The sequence below is a fragment of the Sturnus vulgaris genome, chromosome 5 (genome assembly GCF_052056855.1).
Source record: "Sturnus vulgaris isolate bStuVul1 chromosome 5, bStuVul1.hap1, whole genome shotgun sequence".
NCBI classification, from domain to species: Eukaryota; Metazoa; Chordata; class Aves; order Passeriformes; family Sturnidae; genus Sturnus; species Sturnus vulgaris.
The window spans coordinates 37,975,570-37,996,001 of NC_142247.1; the positions used below are offsets into that span (position 1 = coordinate 37,975,570).

General features: G+C 35.4%; 1 protein-coding gene across 14 annotated transcripts in view; it reads right to left on the reverse strand.

Annotated features, from left to right (window-relative positions):
- FOXP2 (forkhead box P2) overlaps positions 1–20,432 on the reverse strand; it is a 394,712-nt gene that overhangs the window by 122,175 nt on the left and 252,105 nt on the right. The window lies entirely within an intron of this gene.

Consider the following 20,432-nt stretch of genomic DNA (forward strand, 5'->3'; position numbering starts at 1 on the left):
AGTAGACTTCAAGTGTTACCAGAAGCTGTAATTAAATTTGACAAATCAACATCAGATTATCTTGAAAGTGAATTAATAAGGATATTCATTGAAGATTAAAAACACTTTTTGTACTTACAATTCAAGGAGAAACCTCTCCTTTGACAAAAAAAAAGAGTGCAGTTTTAATGCCAAATAAAAATGAGTGGTTTTAATTTGCATTCTTAGGAAAATCAGAGAACAAAGAAATTATTACTCAACCAACCAGATCAGGCTCAGGGATGACAGTATCCCAATCAAAATAGAAGATGTTTTCATTTATTTTACGTTTTCATTCCAACTCAGCCAAATATAGTTAAACATATGAAATGTAAACAAACATTCCACTTACCCAAAGAATGCTAATCGATATTATTTTTTCCAAAAAAATTATTTTTTTAAATGTCAAGTATTATAAGGTGGTACTTATTTAGAAATTAAAAAAAAAGAAAAACAAAATAAACCAAAAAACCTGATTCAAAACATTTCCACTGAAACTACCTGGAGAACTAATTTTTCTCCCCTTAGAAAAATCAGCTCAATAAATAGCAGTTATAGCTTTACAATACATCACACTATTATTTCTGTTATTAAAACCTACTGTAGGTGGAACGTACTGCAATAAATGCCATTTGATCAATGTTCCCTAAAATAATAAAGATTCTCAACTGATAAAGAAAGGTACAATTTTGATTAGACTCAAATGAGCTGGTTTTTAAGATAGTTTCTAGTATCCATGACAACAGTTGCTTTGACAAGATGTGCATATGGCATTACACTGCCAGCTGGTGTGAACAATGTTTGAACTACTGCATTGAGATGCTGAGCAAACAGAAAAAGTTGCCACGTCTTAACCCTCAGGGAAGGCAGTCATCCCCTGATCAATTATGAAAAGACAGAGAGAGGGCTGCTACAGTCTGGCTCCAAGCAAGTTTTCTGAGAAGGCAGGCAGACATAGAAAACCAAAGTAAACAAAGTGAATGCACTAGTACCATCTCCTAACAACATTGATTCGTCTCCCCATAGAAGGCCCTGGTACTAAGTTTGCAGAGCAGACTTTTAACATTTGGAGACATTCCCACAACAATCCCTTTATTGTTTCATCAAATTCTCAAGTAATTACAGGTCAGCTTTACAAAGAGTATACATTCGTCTGAACCTAAGCAATGAGATGAACAGAACTATCTTCTCTCTGCTAAAAATAAACAAAAGTTAACATATTTAAAAGTGCACTTGAAATATTTTGTTACCAAGGAACCACTGGGTGCATGATCTCTTCGGCACTCACAGTTCTTGAGCATATCCTACAGGACAGTCCTTCTCTGCCTGAGATCAGAGTTAAATGTATCTGTTGATTTCAGGGGCACCAGGGTTTGGTCCCAATTTCTTGCAATGGTTTAAGCAAAAGCAGATTAAAAGCACAAACAGAAGATCTGTGGCAAATTTATATTTCTTAATCTATAGTGCTCTCCAAAAAGAAAATTTCAATGGAAGCAAGAGAGCTACTGCACTCCTGAATTCATGAGAGACTGTAGAGGAAAACCAACCTTACCACTTGGGAAGATACTGCCAGGAGAATGAGAGAAGAGATCTGGAGTAAGAGGAAATGGGAAAAAAATATAAAGACAATAATCTTTTCTTTTTGGCAGTTGCAGAAACCCTAATCTTCCTTCCAGCAGCAAAGCCCTCACGTCAATACAATAAAACAAGCAAGTAAGCATCCAGTAAAGCTGTACACTTACAGTACTTGAAAATTAGAGAATTATAGTCTGCCGTAGCTTAGATTTAATCTAGACAGTATGATTTCGAATTGTGGCTAGCATACTCCCGTGGAATGAGCCTAAGAAAGTATGACTTCCTACAGCTAACTACAAAAAGAGTCACACTTCATGAAAAAGCAAGGCAGCACAACAGGATATGCTTGCATAAAAGGCTCTACTACTTAAACTATTTTGATTCATATGTGCTGGTTGGGAATATCTCTAAAGGAGTAAAGGCTTATCTTTTAATACAGAATGTCTTATAAATGATGACTACCTGAATACTTCAGTGATCTTATTGTGGCAGTTTAGATTATTGTAAACACAGGAGATAGAAGAAGAACAGAAAACAATTTCAAGAGATCAGAGATGATTTAAAACTCATAAGGAGAAATCACTGTCAGCCTTTGTTCTTAGAGCAGTCATCATATGGTATTTTTTTCTCCCAGTGTGCTGCTTAACTTTACATTTTGCTACATGGTAAACAACCTCCCAGAAACACTGTTAATTTCAAAGTATTATTACTGACATTATTCATAAGTGAAGATCATGATACTATAAAATATTAGTTCTAAAAATTCATTTGCTGCTATTAAATCTTTGCAAAACAAATTGACAACTTGAAAGTATCTTACAAAATTCATAATTTAACATCTACACTTCCAATAAACACCCATCCCATGTATAATTTATAAATTTTTCTGACAATAACTCGTGATCTAAAAACAGTGTAATGAAGACAAAATAACAGGCACTTATAAATCTGGCAGATCAAATTTATGTTGAGTCCCACCTCAAGTTAAGTGTAGAAAGAACAGATTCTACAGCAGTCAAAATTATATCCAGTTTCCAGTAACACTTGTTTCAAATTTAGTAGGAACTTTTCCTTAATTATCTAAATGAGTGAAATTATAAAAAAAAAATCAATGTAGACAAAAGCAATAAAAAGATCTGAGAATTAGAAATTATTTTAATTACGTAAATGAAAATCATTGTAATGATTCAAGTAATAGCTATATAGGAAGGAATATTTGGGCATATGGTTTCCAGAACTCACTGTGTCTTCTAGTAAAATATTTATTGGGAACACTATTTCTTAATATTTACTATGAAGCTTTGGCATAGCTAAAACATAAGCAGAACAGAAATGAAAATAATTGTATATAACTCACACTATTAAAGCTGATAAATTGCAGTAGATTTTGCTGTTTGCTGGCAATATTACTAGGAGATATAACTTCCTTTAATTTTGTATTCTAAACCCTTCTATTTGATGTAAGCATGATTCAAAATTATTTTTAAAGTTTTACCATTTTAATAAAGTGAAAGCTGTTCACCTAAAGATGGTAAACTTATTACTTGGGTTTTTAGAAATTAAATGTATGTGTATTTTTAGGAAACAGATGTCACTCATATCCTTCCTTTAAAACCAGGAATGTTTAACCTATCAGCCTGTTGCATTTGAGACGTTAAAATGAAAAATGACATCTATGCCCATTAATATCGTCAATGTATAAACAGCACAGCGTGACACATTCTTGAGAGCTGAAGGCTACAAAATCTCTCTGAAACATAAATAACAAAGCACTCAGAAGGATATTTGATGTTGATATTCATCTCTGAGAAAAACACTGCTGCCTGGGCTTCTTATGAAAATAGATGCAGCCCAAATGGATCTCCTGTAATTGGTTTCAGATAGCGAGGTCAAAAGAAATATGATACAAGAAACTATTATGTGGAACAGGCGAAACAAGAATGTTTATACAGGCACTCCCTATTTATACTGACAAGAGGTGTATACTCTGAAGATAACCAAAACCAAAACACTTGCCAGAAGTCAACCAGACTCTTTTCTTTCCTAATTCTGAATCCCTATTTTATTTTTTCAAATGACTGCATACCCTAACACTCCTGGTGAACGTAAAATAAGTTTCCAAATGGCTGAATATGTCAAACGAGAGTCATCTTGCTGGTAGCACTACACAACCGAAACGTATCAACATGCTAAGCTGGATTTAAGGCCAAAGACTGCTCTGCACTGGTTGAATAACAAGTTAACCAAATGATTACATAGCTACATTTATTATAAAAAACACTTTAGGAGAATCTCTGACCCTTTATAACCTGCTCAGGGCCTATTCTCTGGTTGGCTCCCAACAAGAATCGCAGAATTACCCACAGTTGTACAAAACCCTCAAAAGACAGTGACTGAAAGACAACATTGTTCAACCCTTCCTAATAGCACTCAAATGATATTGCTAAACGTTTGTCTCTCACTGATTGTGTTTGCCCAGAAAGTTCTCTAATGAATATCAGTCAGTCAGTACAGCAGCTTATAATCCTTCCAAATGGAGTAGCAAAGCAGTCAGCACTATTCAAAGAATCTTGAATTTAAGAAGATCCAGCTCCTTTCCAGCAGCAGTCTCCCCAGAAGCCTCGACAGAGAAGGTGAACTCCCATTTTCCCCAGTAAACGACACTCTTTTTTCTTTAAGACACACACAGAAAATTGAGGACAAATCTGCCACGCCGCAAAGCCCACCTGTAGGTAACAGGAATCCAAGCCACATAACTTGTCTGATTTTACCTATGAGAGATAGACTGAACAATTTTTACAGTCTTTGCCTATAGAAGTAGACCAGAGAACTGAGGCTATTGGCACCTATCTCAAAGAATATATTATCTAAAAAACCTAGATGTTCCCTAAGAAGGAATTCACTCAATTAACCCAACATCAAACTATGCCAATACACAAACAAAAAAAAGGTGTTTCTGTCTTCTGAATCTAGATTAGGGTATCTTGCCTAGTAGTAGAACACAAACCTGGAAGAGATCAAAATGTCTGAAACTATATTATGCTCCAGAAGAGGAGGCAATAGTCTTTGACACTGTCAAAGTACAATGCCAAGTACTCCTACCACCAGGCTGCTAGACAAAAGGACAAGAAGTGGTAGTGCTCACAAATTCGATAATAAACCCAACGCTACAGGGTGGAATGAAGTGAACTTTGAATATACTTGGAAACATTTACTACATTAACACTACAGGAATTTGTGCAAATGATTGTCTGGCTCTTGGATCCCCAGGCCGCCCAGCTTTTCCAAGGCTGGGAAAATTCTCCATTTGTTCAGGACAGCAACTCTTCATGTCTGGGGAATTTCAAAATAAAAAAAGCAGAGCACAGTGAGGGTTGGAGACAAGTAGGGAAAGATGTTCTGGATCACAGTTTAACTTACATACTCTCATTCCTCAAGTGCTTCAGTTCAGAAAACATAAGAATATCGCTGGATATGGCTCTCATTTCCTTGGACTAAAAGCCCTTTGCAGTTGGTTGGTTGGTTGGTTGGTGGCAGGGGTGATGGTGTGTGTGTGTGTTTTGTTCTCTTAGGCTGATACTGCCAGTTTCAGAATACTGAGGCTCTGCTTTTGATTCAGAGTTGTGGTCTTCCCTGCAACACAAATGCCACTAGAAGAAATGATCCTCAATCTACCTGAGCTTCTGTTCGATCCTAATGTTATCCAGGAGTAATTCTCAGTTGAAGACAAAAAGTAACAGTAATAAAGTGATAAATGCAACATGAAGTCTTATAATGCTGTTTAATAAAAGGAAATTAATCATATAATTGTCATAAACCTATTTTCAAACAGCAATCTATCAGAGAGAAATTATGCATCTGTAGTTATTGACCTTTCATTTCACCATGACTGATTTGTAATTAGACTAGTTTTGTGAAAAATAATAGTTAATTATCAGATTTTTTTTTCACTCTAATTGTTTTGGCATTTGTTGTTGGTGTTTGGTTGGTTTTTTGGCGATTTTTTTGTCGTTGTTTTAGGGGTTTTTTTTGTTTGGATTTTTTTTTTTTTAGTGTCTTCCCTTTTTTGCCTGTGTGAAGGATGCTAAATAAATACAGGGCACTAGTAATCAGCAGTTTACATATTTCATTTTATAAAGCAAATTTAGCTTCTCTCCCTATAACCCAATTTAATAGATTCTAAAGACTTTTGCAAAAACAACTCTTTAATTTTCTCTGCCCATTATTTGGCTGACCAAGAATTAGAAACAAAACACCCATAACAGTTACATGCTTCAATTCCTGGCAGCATTAGCAGGAATGTCTTCCCTGTAGACATAGTCTGCACTGGTCATTAGGGCACCACGTCAGACCATGCATAACATGGTGCCTGACAGCAAATCCAAATGCTTTCTCCAAAGCTCACACCAGCTGGAGAATGCAAATGTCAAGGGTTAGGAGAGATGGGGACTCACAACACCAAAGTTGTGCTCGAACCTGACAATCTCCTTTCTTTCATCCCACATGCATAAACTTAACTTTCCTTTTGTACACACAGAAGCAAACAACCTACCCCACTTTCCTTCTCCTTACATTACACAGTGACTAATTGAATTTATGAAATTTAAAAAGATAAAAAAAAAAAGTGCACACATAAAAAAACAGCAATCCAAGCTCACAAATATTCTGATAGTGCTATATTCTTCCATGGGGGGTGATTTTTAAACGATTGGGACGTATAATAGCTAAACAGAGGAGCTAATCTCTTAATTCTACATGAAAATAATGTGGTAGTGGTGGCATGTACCAGATATCCACATGAAAACTGGTATGATCTACTTCCAATGAAAATCTCCTAATTGATATATAAAAGCTATTTAAGTGTGCAGGCAAAGAAGAACAATTAATATAGCTCTCCCATGTGTGGAGCCAGAAATAAAAAAATCCTTAAAATGATTATAAGTTTATATAATATTATGTTTATATGGTAGAAAGCATACATATGATTTGAAAGCATTAAACAAAAAAGACCTTTCAAGTCTGTCCATTGTAGACATTCCCTTATTGGCTGTGAAAGCTACTTTCAATTAAAGCAGTCAGAAACAAAATAGTGTTGACTTAGGTAGAATAATAGATGATTTGATAATTTATAAATAACAAAGGAACTGATGCAAGTTAAATCAAGGGCGGTCCCATGTGTGTTAAGATCAAAATTCATAGCAAATTCGGGAGTGGAAAGAAACAAAGTATCAAAGGAAGCACTGTAACTGTTAGAAGGCTATTAGAAGGCAACAGTTTTAACTGCTAGAAATCTGAGAGGAAATTTTAAAGTTAAAGACAATGTATTAATCAAATTATTAACAAATAGTCAACATCAAAATATAAATTAAACCAAGAAGTGAGGCAGATGCAAACCAGACAGAAGCATGCACTCAATCATTTTGTTCTGGCCAACAGCAAGATTCCCAGAATAGAACCTCAAGTTTGAGAAGATGGATTTGAGGACCGATTACTTTTGTTCAGTAGTACAGAGAGGTAAAGTAACATGTGAAGAACAAATACCAAAACAATTTTACCCTAAAATAGCCCTTGCCATTTAGAAGTCAGAATGAAATACGTCTATCTTTACAACTTATTTTCAATTAAATTACATTCTGCACTCACTGGTAAAGGAGTGCTGACACAAAGTATCAGAAGCACAGATCCCTCATCTGGATATCTTCCTTGCAAGCCAGTAACCAAAACTACCCATCAAAGAAAATGGATCTACATGGTACCAAAATCAAATAAAATTACAGTAATTATACTAATCAAACTCTCTGAGCCAATCCAAGTGTGAGAAATTACATATCCATTGAAGAGCTGCTGATTGAAAGGGCTCCAAATATTTGAATGATAACAATTTGATTTACCACTGCCCTTACACATCCATATCCAGAGGAATGAGTGAGACTGTAACCATGAAAGGAAATATTATCAAGATGGTCATATCAGGCTTTTAGTGTACGGGAGGAAGGCACAAAAGCCATTATTGAAATATCCAGTTGATTATCAGTGGAGAAGAAAAAGGTCATGACTGGGTTTCACGTTTGAAATTATAAATTTAAAGGGTGTTTTAAGTAGTTTTAATAATTCTAATTACTGACTTTTAGTTCTTACAAGAGCATAATTTAAAGAAATCTTAAATTTAATACATACAGCTGTGATGAAAACCATGCATTGAAGACATAAAAAAAATCCTGTCATATTATTATGATAAAAGCAACTGGGATATAAAAATAGAAGTGTCATATACAAAACTGATATTTTCTCTACTTTCCTCAACCTTCTAAAGACTCAGTGAAATGTATCCAGCTTGGGACACAATGGTTCAAAGAGGTGGACCATTTTACCAGTAACCAGATAAGAACGGTAATAACGATGTCAATGAGAAAAATCCAACATATGGGATAGCAGAAGTCTGATCATAAAACAGGAATAAACCCCAACCCTAAGGCAGTAAAAGTCATCAGCAAGTTTTTGCAGAGAACAAATTAACTGTATTCCATGGGAAGGACAAGCAAAAATGGCCTTAAACTGAATCCAGGGAGATTTAATTAAATTTTAGAAGGAACTTTCCAATGGTAGAGTAGTGGAGGAGTACAATAAATTGTGTACATGCTGCAAAATCATTATTGCTGAACCTGTTCAAGAAGCATCTTAAGGAACAGCTAAGAGCACCAATTCTGCTCTGGGATACAGAAGATCTTTAGAAGTGTCACACAGCCCTGTTTTATATGATTGTGTGGCTCCTGTGAAAGCATGCCAAGTTTGGATTAGTGTGATGTCTAACACCTTGCTACATTTCAAATAACACCATGTTCTCATAAACTGAATATCATGGAGCTCCAGCATGGTTTGTTTCCATGGTGAGCTAACAGCAGAGGATCAGCAAGAGCTGCACATACAGAGTTGCTCTTTGGAATTTTCTGACCTTACATGACCACTTTTGTGTTTATGAGACTATCCTTGAAATTTTGGACTGAACAGAGAAATAGTGTATACAGAACAGGAGATGGCTTAGAAATAAATGCTCTGTGCCATAACTGCAGTCAGAGCCCCTGATCACGATTCTTGTGTCCTCACCTCCAAGTACGGGCACAACAGTAGCAGAAAAAATATTTTCTGGCTATTACATTTCTTAATAGAAACAACAGAGTTGTGGCTGAAATGGAGAACTAATAAGAGGAGAGAAATATAAGGCAAGACGGAGGGTCCAAAGCACCACTATATCAATTTAAGTCAGACATCTCCACAAATAAAAAAAAAGCAAAAATAAACTGACCCATATTTGGTCACATTTTTAATGAACTAATTCAATCCAAATCACTACACAATCTCTGTCACATTAAAAATCAGTCTATACTGCTAAGCTGAATCACTTGAACTAAAATCCTACTGCACATTTTTTTTTTTTCTTATGGATATTTTTGTGAGGCTTTCTAAAACTTCAGTTAACATAAACCAAACTATTCATATAAATAGGAACATAGTCAATAAAAGATTGATTAGGGGAAGAAACAATAAACCTGAATGTAAACAGGCAATATAACAATAGCCATTTTCTTTGCAATCTTTCAAAGCTTTTGAGAAACCATATTTTGGAGACAGAATTGGAGTTTGGTCTACAGTTAAAAAACCAAACCAGTAAAAACTTGTCTTGATACGAGATAAAGAAGTAAATTATGCAAATAGCAGTCCTTTTCTAGACACTAAACTTATCAGTGGAGGCATTGGGCAATAGTTTTGAATATGCTAAAAACAAAAGGTCTGATCTAAACTCCTTAGAATAATTCTGAGCACTAAAATCTGGTACTAAGTGTGGACAGTGAGACTTCAGAGGAACCTCTGTTCCATGATCACAAATTGGTTTTTATGTTTATATAAAACATGTAAATTTAATGTGTAAGTAGCTTGTGGTCTACTCTGACCTGCTTGAATTATTGCAATTTCAGCTTTTCTCTTGGACTGCTTGTCTGCCTTTTAACTTTTTGGTACATTTCATGATGATCCAGCAGGCACAGTCCAACACACAGACCTCTGTTCTCTGAAGAATACCAATCTTCAGGTTCTTGCTGTAGTTGGCAATCGTATGTTTTGAAGGGTAGCCTTAACAGTCAGTGTAGACAGTGCTACTGAGAAAGCATTCTCCACTTCGGGGACTTTTAAGAGAGAAGATTATAAAAAGAGTGAAATGACAAAGAGCTTTAATTTTAAGCTAAAATGCAAGTACAAAGAGGCAGGCAAATGTCCTCGGGCTCCTCATCCCAGTTTCAGTCCTTGTGAGGACATCTAGTAGGAAGTATATTCTTTATGATTAGAAACTTGCAGGGATGAAAAAGAAAAGACCTGAAGCTATTAAAATTGTTTTGCAGAAGAGGAATAAAGATATTTTGCAATTCCCAGGGCATTTAGGTGCTGGAGAACTAATAGCAACTGTGCAAGGAATTCCCAAGTATTATGCATGAACAATGCAACAGGTTAGGCATTTGAATTGAAAGGTAGATGTTTCTATCACACTTCACCAAGCTCACCCAGGAAAAAATTATCCTTTTTATACTGCCTTGGCATCTACAGTAATCTTCCTAAATGGCAAGCTAATCAAGGAATTATAATCGTAAATATGCTCAGGGGCATTATCACCTTTAAATGAATTTGTAAAAGCAGACACACCCAGTTATGTTGGTGCCAAACATATGTAATACTTCACATCGGTTAAAGTCTCTTCTGGCATCAGACTGTAAAAACTTCCTCTGAACGATACAGCATAGATTACATAATCACTATCACTAACGTGTACATAAGAAAAAAACACTGGCAACCTAGTGCATGATTAAAATACGTTGGAAATTAAGTTTATAGCTAAATTTTACTCCATATATTGCTTAAACTATTCTTGCTTTACAGAAATCAAAATTTAATAATCAGCTTTTACTTTTTCAGTTCTCTGTCATGTCATCAATTTACTATTATCTAAGCTCAGTCACTAGTCTTCTCTTCTAAAAACATTCCTCTTTACACATTGCACAGAGTTCAGATTTCATGTCCTAGAAGTATTTTCCAGATTCTCCTTTCTATAATACCTTTTTTTTCCTTCTTGGTACATTTTAAACCTCAGCAAGCTGTAACCATATTGCCTTTTAATTTAATTTATTAGGCAGGATGCAGTGCATCTTCTCTGTGAATCTTTATCTATCTTACCAGATCATCACTTCTTCATACCATGAGTTTCAAGTATCACACAAAGCATGGATCTATTCCTGACGAAATATCGCAACACTAGTACAGTGTTACAATCTACAGTGAACTTTAATTTAGCTGTTATTTTAAAAATTTAATGTCATCTATTAGAGACAGATTTTTATTTTGCAGGATAAAATGTGGATAATTTAATTTCTGAGATTTGGGAAAAAAATACATGACAGACATCATAGTATTACCGTATTTTTAGTCAGAAGGCTTTGCCTTATATGAGAAAGCCTTCTGGATAATGCCTATTCGTCTGCTGCAATTCCCAGGGCTGTTCTTGTGCCATAGGACAGTGGACTGAAGAATAAAAACAGGAGAGAAACTATTTCATGTAAGGACTTTGGGATGGCTTTGAAATACTTTCTGGAGCACAGTTTATGGCATAAGGCTTATGCTGTTACCTGAAGAAAGAGCTGTGGCCAGCAGGTGAAACAATCTTTGATTTTAGATGAATGCCAGAGGTTCTCACCCTCTTCTCCAGCAATCCCCAGTTTCATTAATAACACTAAGACATGAACTCTGCAAGCACTTTCATCTATAGAGTTACAAAAAATATAGGGAGTGTATTACTGAAAAAGGTATGATGACAGTATCACTTCTACCAACTCTCTCAGGCTTCACCTACACTGAAAACTGGAGAGTGACTGAGAATGTGATTTTCTGCACCAGCAAACTCTGGGCATGCATTTTTTACCTGTGCTGACCCACACTCTCTCAAGCTATGCCCTGGCACAGCTCTGCAGTCAGACTTTTCCAAGGACCAATTTGACTATGTAATTTGGTACAGCTATCCCAATTTTGGGGTCTAAAATGCTTATTAGCTCACATGTGTCTCACCCTGTGTCAACAGCTCAGTTTAGTATCCAGGAACCATGTTTAATTTACTAGTGAAGATCATGGCTATGCTCTCAAAACAGTTGAGCCATATGTTATTTTGGAGCCTCTCTTGGCAGAAGCAGCCAGGTTGTGATTTTGGGATGGCTTGTGAAGAGTGTCTAAGAACTTTAATTTCATGTCTGAACAGGCTGGAAAAAAATTTGCCAGAAACAAGAGCAGACACTCCAGGGTGGGGGAATCAAGACTCCTTTCATTCTGAACTGCTGCATCCTGAACCTCCCATGGTGTATCTGCTGATGAGTTTTAAGTACCAGTTTTATACGGACACCTTATGCATCTGGGATGATCTCTACTGATGAAAGTAAAAATTTTGACAATAGCCACTGTTTTATGAAAAACCTTCATTTCTTTCATCAAAAAAGCAGTGGCAAAAAACCCAAAGCATCCAAAGCATCTGTTTCCAGAGTCATCATCAATCAAATCCATAAAAATAGTACCATATAATAATTTCTGTAAATTATAATACGGTTGATAGTATTTCTCATCCTCATGTTTAGGCACTTAAGACTGAGTATTCAGAGTTAGGTAATTTGAAAGGCTCTAAAGAAAGTGATTTCCTCAGAGCTCAGGTTAGTCACCAACTCCAGGAGTACCCCAGATCTCAATGCTGGGACTGAACTCCATCTGCTACTGGCAAAGGAGCAAGCAGGTTACTCAGCAAAGGTGACTGGGACTCTGGAATGAGATGATAGAGGGCATTGCAAAGGCTTTGGTGTATCACCAGTGGCATTTGCACAAAATCAAGTGAAAACAGTAAAAAGGTCCAACTTCAAGAACTTAAGGGGTTTTTTTTAATATTATGGATTCTTTTATTTGTTTATTTTAAAGATACTACAAAAATGAGATTTTCCAGGAAAAGCATACTTTGAAAATCAAAAGCATTAAGAATTTATTTAAGAACAACTTAATCATCAGTAGTACTTTCCTTTAGATTTTTCTGCATCAGAATTTGGGAAGATTCTGGCTAGAGGTTTTGTGTCTCTCTTAAGAATAACTGAATTATGCTTTCATTGCGATAAAAGACAGAGAAAAGGTGAATCATAGAAAGACTACAAGGACTAAAACTGTTTATTAAGGACAATTTTTAGAATTTTTTTACAAGTGCAAAGAGAATGGCACCAAAATAAAAACAATGGAAGTAATATTGAAGAGAAATCAAATTTCTTCCCAACTAGAAGGTATTAAAAAAGACTCATATAGTAATCAGAGTACAAAAATCAGGCCAGAACAATATCACTGAGAATAGATATTTTAGTGACTAGAGATGATTACACTACTCAAAAAAAAAAGCTAATTTTACTAAAACTGACATCTTTAATTTCCAAGGGAAGTGTTTCTCTGACTAGTCTGACACAGTCTAAGTAGCATAGATAGTCGTTCTTTTATAACAAACATTGGTTGACTCCAAAGTGACCTAACAGGCACCATCCTTTGAAATTTGAACACATGGAATTCACTCAAGCTTTTACATCATCTTGCAAGACAAGATATATCATGAACCCCATTTGAAATTATTTACGTGTGAATTAATAGCATTCCAAAGTAGACATTTTGCAACAAAGTTCAAAAAAACCCTAAGAGCAGTGCCCGCAGGAATTTTGACCTTCACCAATCATTAAATTTGTTGGAATAAGTGATTTCTGAGATTTTGGCAAATGCAAGTGGTAGCAACCTGAGCATTTGTTTTCCTGGCTGTAAGTTTTTTTCCAAAGTTTTCTTAACATTTCTGCATTTTTGAGAAACACAAGCCTCTGTTACAATTCCTTATTTAATCTCTGTTCTAGAGTATATTTTTAAAGTTTTGCATACCTATTACCCCATAATATTTATGGCATAGCAGAATTATGATTTCGGTTCAGTTTGGGTTTTTTTCCCTAGGTGTCATGAGAAGACAAAACAATGACACCTAAAGCTGCAACAACATAATTTTATAAAAATGGAAAATGAAAGATAAGAAAAGAAAGTTTCTACTCGAGAGAAAATACGGTGATTTAGCAATGTACATTCACAGTCATAAATTCTGGTGTTGTACCTAACTTGTCACCATATGCGTTCACCTACATTGTAATACAGCTTCAGCAAGTTTCCTGAATGCCTCAAATAAAAATAAGGTTTTGGAAACAGAGGTAATTCAACATTTCACACGACAGCCTTTAATGCATCCTCAAATTCCGATAATTATTATGACCAAGCATAGGAAGATATCTAGTCTCATATCCAGAGTTGCATTTCTGAAACTGTTTTCTATACTGAAAGCAATAAAAGCTTCTGACAAGCAAAGGAAGAAGGGACAGGTCAAATCTGTGTTAGATGAAATGCTTATATTTTTAAATTTTACCATATGTTGATTGTCCAGAACATTACAAATATAATTGAATATAAAATATCTTTATATGGAGGGCTGTTCAACCAGTACAAATTAGCTGCAATTAAAGCCTGCCCTTGCTAATTACTATATGTGTTCAACTGTCAATCTCTCATGTCTACTCACACTGTAGCTAATTTCTAGCAATATCCAAAGGCATACAGATTTCAAACAGATTTAAAACCCTTCAGTATAGTAAAGAAGAAACACAAGGTGACAGTGAAATTCAAGGCACAGACCAATTCCATTCTGCTGTGAGACACAAGAATGGAATGTGCAGAGATGTTAATTTGACTGGGACACCTTCCACCAAGGGCTAACATTTCTGTAGAATCCTCAAGTCAGATACAAATGTTACCAAACAACAACACTCCCCCTCTTTTATTTTTTTTTCTTTCTGTTTAATGTTAATGGAAGATGCCAGATGGATGGTTCTGGAGAATAAAATGCCCTTTTTCTATGTTCAGGGAAAGTTCAGCATAGTCAGCTGCAGGAGCTACTAAATGCAGCCCGTTACTGCCTCCTTTCAAGGGGTACTAAAGTAATTCTATTTTCATGCTCTTTTACCCTTCATTTCTGGTACTGATTATGCCAATTAGAGCAGTCCTCTTAGTCACATGGTCATCTGCCTTCTAGAAATCTTACCTGCCTGTTTATATGCTTGCAGGTACTGACAGCTGCAGAATGAATTTGATACAGATCATTTAACTATCCCCAACAATGAGCAAGGAGATTAGCAACACACTGAGTGGTAAACACTATTGAGTAATTTAGACCATTTATGCCTTAGTGTGCTCTTTTACTATGGAATGCAGACTGCATAAACTAATTTATATATATATATATATATAAAATATATGTTCTAGAAACTAGATTTAAGCTGCAAGAGATTTTGTACTGTCTTTATTGCAGATATGTGAAACTGTCTTAAATGTGGGGATCAAAGAGAGAACAGTATCTAAGAAAGGTGTGATTGCACATCTGCTAAAACAAAATCTAAGTTCTTTGCCTCTAAACCTCATTGGTTTACAAATACTTCTTTTCTGGTGTAGAGAATATCCAGTTCATACATTCTGATTGGTTCCCTGGTGAACACACCATTTGTTTTCAAACCAAAATTGAATCCTTTATTCTCAAAGTCCTAATCAATGTGACCTCCTAAAGAGCCCCATCTTCATTTTTTTTTTCCTAATCTTTCAGTCTTCCTTTTCTTATTATGGTTGTCTTCTACCCTTGGTGACTCCAAGGGCTTCCTTACACTGCCCAACATCGTAGCCTCATCTTCACTCATGTTTCTGTTTCTCTCAAGAACTTAAGTCTTCTCTCAAAACATTTTTCAGTTAATTTCCTAATACTGACCTTAATCTTTGCAAAAGTTGTCTTTACATTTTAAGACTCTTGCTTAGGTTTAAATAAATAAACATAATAAACAAAAAGTAAAAAAAAAAATTATTAACATGATACATATGTAAAATAGACAGATTTAACGATACTTCATTTGTTCTTACCCCTGTTCTTAACTGCTCTTTTCTCCTGTATTTTAATCCCTGCTGAATCTAATTTATATGCTGTGATTAGTATGTTTAGAATAGTCTTACTTTCAGCTGGAAGGGGTTCAAAGATGTTACTGCTTTGTAGTGCAACAATATTATTTTGCTTAGAGTAGTAAGTGCTCAGAATATCTATGAAGTTCCAAACACAGTAAGAGCAGAAGCAATAATAATCAACTCATTTTAAAATATACCATGTCATTTTATATATAATAAATAGTAGCCGCAGATAAAGCCACTCTTTTCTGTGAACAGAATACACATGAAGAACAGAGGGGGTTTTAGATGCCATATAATAAGCTGACCTGCATACAAAAGCATTTAACATATAAAGATAAATGAGGCCATTGGAAAAGAGAATTGCCAGAAAGAAGAGCCTAGGACTCTGTATTAACACTTGGCAAAGTCCATGAAGCCAAATATGCTTTTGCCTTTGGATATGGGCATTGCCTTACAGGCAGAAGGGAAGCTGAAAGTGCCATGTTCAGAGCCCTCTCCACAGTGGTGACCACATTTGCACAAAACCGACTTCATCAATCAGAAACATGCCATGTGCAATGCATCAGAGAAATATAAAGAAAACCGTGCTCTGAACAACAGCAGAGAATGCAGAAAAAGAAATGAGATAAAACAATACTCCTCATTCGTCTTTCATTTCCTGAAATACTGACTATTAAAAAAAGCAAGTTAACTACACGTAGTGTAGCACTGACTTACAGGTTTTACTGGGACGTCTCAAAAGACCCTGGTACTGAGAAGAAAGACGGGTAATCTTTATTTTTGTGGGCTTTTGTTTGGTTTCTTTTTTAATGGTAACAAATTCCATACTTTTAAAATTTGCTTGAAAATTCTTTAGGAAAATCCTAAACAGGGCAACGCAAAAATCTGTTTGTTCTGAAAAATGGCCATCATTTTCAAGACTGGCTGCAGTTTGCCCTTTGTGCTTTGAGACTGAGAATTCAAAAATGCAGACCTACAATAGCCAAGCTGCCCCTTTTTATCTGGAGGGTTTGGGTATCCCCCAAGATTTTTATATAAATGTAGTGCACTCTGGTTTACATTAGAAAAGGAAACATTTATCTTATCACATTGATATCGGCTCAGTACAATATTACATTCTGGAATAAGAAAATATTGCAACTTTTCTTGAAAAGGTCAAGAGGTACTGTTTATCTTCAAGGCATAATGAATTACATTGTATTTCCTCCCCAGGAACTCTGGAAAAATGGAATATGTTTTGACACACAATGCACAACTCAGGACTCTGTGATAGTAGGTGGAATAACAAACAAAGTTGTAGTGGAATGCTTCAAAATTCTGTATAAATACAAATTTATGTGAGAATCCTGGCTAACAAGTAGTGCTACTGCTACTAAAATATAGGTATGACAGTTCTAAGAAGGCATGATCTTCAAATCTCTTCAACCTCTTAACTACATCCTAAATTCAAGTTTACTTACTTAGATTATGGCATGTTAAACTTTATAGCTGTTCAGCTAGGTAATGTAACAGCTACAAGTTTCTGGTTTCCAATTTTATAATCACAACACTTCTTTTTATTTATGAAAACCACATTCCCTCTTAAGTCTGCTTAGTTTATGCTGAAAGAGTCACACACTCAAGAAATGTTTCCAGTTATGTTTCATAATGTTAAAAAAAAAATTATGATAGCGGAATCTGAAATCCCTATAATAGAGACTTGTATCTCATTTTCTGTATCAGGAGCAGTGACTAGTAAGAGGAAATTTTACTGGAAAATCTATGATGACACTTACAAGCAAAAAACATTTTTCCCACAGAAAACAACAAAAACCACATCTTTCAATACCTCATCTATTGTACCAACTGGAAGCAATATGTGACCTGGTCTTGAATATCAATTTTTCAATACAAGTGAGAAATTATGAGGGTCTGTGGAAAAAAAATGAGAATTAAACTAGGGAGTTATGGTAACACAATACATTTGAAAAATCTCTACTGCTCTGCAAATTTCCTTTTGCAATCATATTTTGCCTATTGTATTAAGAAATTAGCAGAATGCAGATGGAGATTGGAGCAGTAATCTGGAAGGGAGCTGTGTGTCAGCATGCCCCTTTTTTTTCTGTCACAGCCAGGCTGGTTGGCTACTTCCTACTAGCCAAGATTGCTGCAAGGAGCTTTTCCTTACTCTGTCCAGTTGAAACTCAAAACAATGATCACTGTGGTCAACTTTTACTTTACCACTTGATACAGGAAAGAAGTACTCACCGAGCTGAAATTGGTCTCAGATGGCAAGTGAGAGCTAACAGCACCAGCTCTTGTAATCTGTTCATTCAACACAAGAACTCACATTTCAATTTATTCTGCCATGAGATCTTGAAACACACAGTGGTCAAATAAGAATCAGTAGGCAGGGGGTGCTCTAACACATATTATAGATCTTTGGCAATGTGGAAAATAAAAAGAAAGAGACAAACCTGGAAATGTGTGAAGACACACCTAGACTAAACATCCAGGACAGTCAGGAAGACATTTAACTTCAATTCAGATAAGAGGTGAGAAATAGAGAAGAGGTGAATACAGAAATATTTTTATTTGTGGGTACTGGGTCAATAAGAAAACAATGAAGATCAATACGAACTGCATCACTCGAGGGCACTAAGCCTCCATCAGACCTACAAACAGAAATGCCACATCAGTGACAACAGCTGAACAGCTTCAATGGCAAGAGAAGGCAAGATCTCAATATCAAAGTAGTTATCTGAAATAAAGTAGCATAATAAACTGAGCTTGAAGCTACATCATGTGGGAAAAAAAATCACAGCTAGATCAGTTTCCCAATGAATATTCCAAACACAGATGTTTATGGAGTAAATCAAGACTTCATTTTTTAGATAAGAACTCCAGCAAACGGGAAAAGAAACAAGAAAAGGAAATATATTACTGTAAGTAATAAAGAAATATGAACTGGGGTGTAATAGCATGATCTCATGGTTATGGGAGGTGGAAACATGATCAAACTGAATAAATAGACAGAGTTGGGATCATAGAGTTGCTCAGCATAAATCTGTTTGGAAAATTATTTGCGTCTGCCCTGTCACATATAGAAGTTAAGTAACTGGTAGAAGAAAGTAGAGTCAAATGAAAGACTATTTATATTTTAAAAATTCTGAATTAATTATCCATGAATTATTTTGTTTTCTGGTAGAACTTTTGTCTCCTCTGCTTTTCCTAATAGAACAAGAGTTGAAGCATATCAAATAATGTAAAGTATCATCAAACATATCAAGAGATTTTTTGCAGAAAAGGGAAACAATACCTATTTTCATCAGATTTCAAGATAGTAACTGTGGCTGCCTCTGTCCAAAAGTGCAATGAACAAAACACATAGAACACTCTGTTTTTCTTTCTGAAGAATTCTTGTATTCTTAAAATATGTCACAACCAAAACAGAAGCAAAAAAAAAATTAAATAAATAAAAATTGGAGACTTACAGGATGGTTAGATTTTAATAGGACACTTAGGATCTAATGACTTACTAGCAGATTAATGATAAATATTAGTAGCCCTGAATAGGTGTATGCTCAGTTCTGCCAGTTGGCTTGCAGTAATCTGAGATTGAAGCAGAGTTACAGAGTTTTTGATCAAAGTAATACTCTCAATTTTAAGAAGAGTGCTTAGCAGGCATAAAATGCTTAAAATTCCTAAAAAATCGCCTTTCGAGTCCAAACTGCTAAAACAGTAAGCTAAATGACTAAATATAAAGTAGCAAAAATGAAATAATATTCCACATGTTTAGCCAAGGTCTATCATTTGTCCTATGCTATTTAGCAAAAAAAATGCATATTAGAGGATAGTTCTGCTTTCCACACCTTTTAAGAAAATCACCCTTGACTATAAAACTAAATTAAGTTTTCTACTTTGGTTTTTTACGTTTTATCTTTTCTGCATCTTATTTATCAGGTTCTACCCATGGTTATCTGTTGCAGTTTTTTGGGTCATTTGGCCACAGATTTCTCACTGTATTTTAACAATCGAAGAGTATAAATTAATTTTAAATACAGAGTTAAGAGTTTCTCTGTCATACTCATTTTGCATGTAGCAATACTGGATAAGAGTGTTGGTAAATTACAATAATTGAGACCAATTAAAAGGACTGCTTGTATTTCAATAAGTCAGGTTATCATTCTCAGGTTCCTCTCAGAAAGAACTGAGGATATCCCTGGACTTGCTGGGCATTTTAGATTTAACACTTGGCCTCTCAGAGCAGTTTTCATCTTTTAAAACTGTTTTTTGTCTTTAAGGAACATTTCTGAAGGGTTTGTCTAGCTCCAGGCACTTAACCCTGGTTTGCACTTGCAGTGCACCAAAGGCTGTGGCTTCCAGCTAGGAAGTCACTGACTGACTGACAAAGAGACACAATATCCTGGCACAGACAGGGAGTACAGACTGAAATTGTATCCTTGATGCACTCTGCACATTTTGGAAAAAAGAAGGAGAAAGAAGATACTGTCTGAGGTTCTGAAAAAATTTTGGAGCCCAGCTAAAAAACCAGGAGAGGCATTGATTGAGAAGAACAACAAAGATATGGAAAAAAATGTATTTTGTGATCATTATGCAATTATTTCCAACCTGTAGGAGGGGGAGATGAAGCAATTAGTGGCTATCCTTGGGAAAGGAGAAATAAAAAAAGGCCCTTTCTGCCTTAAGGAATCTTTCACATCTCATTCACATCACAGGGACTGTTGGAAGTTACAGTTAGCCCTTACAGCACTTTTCTG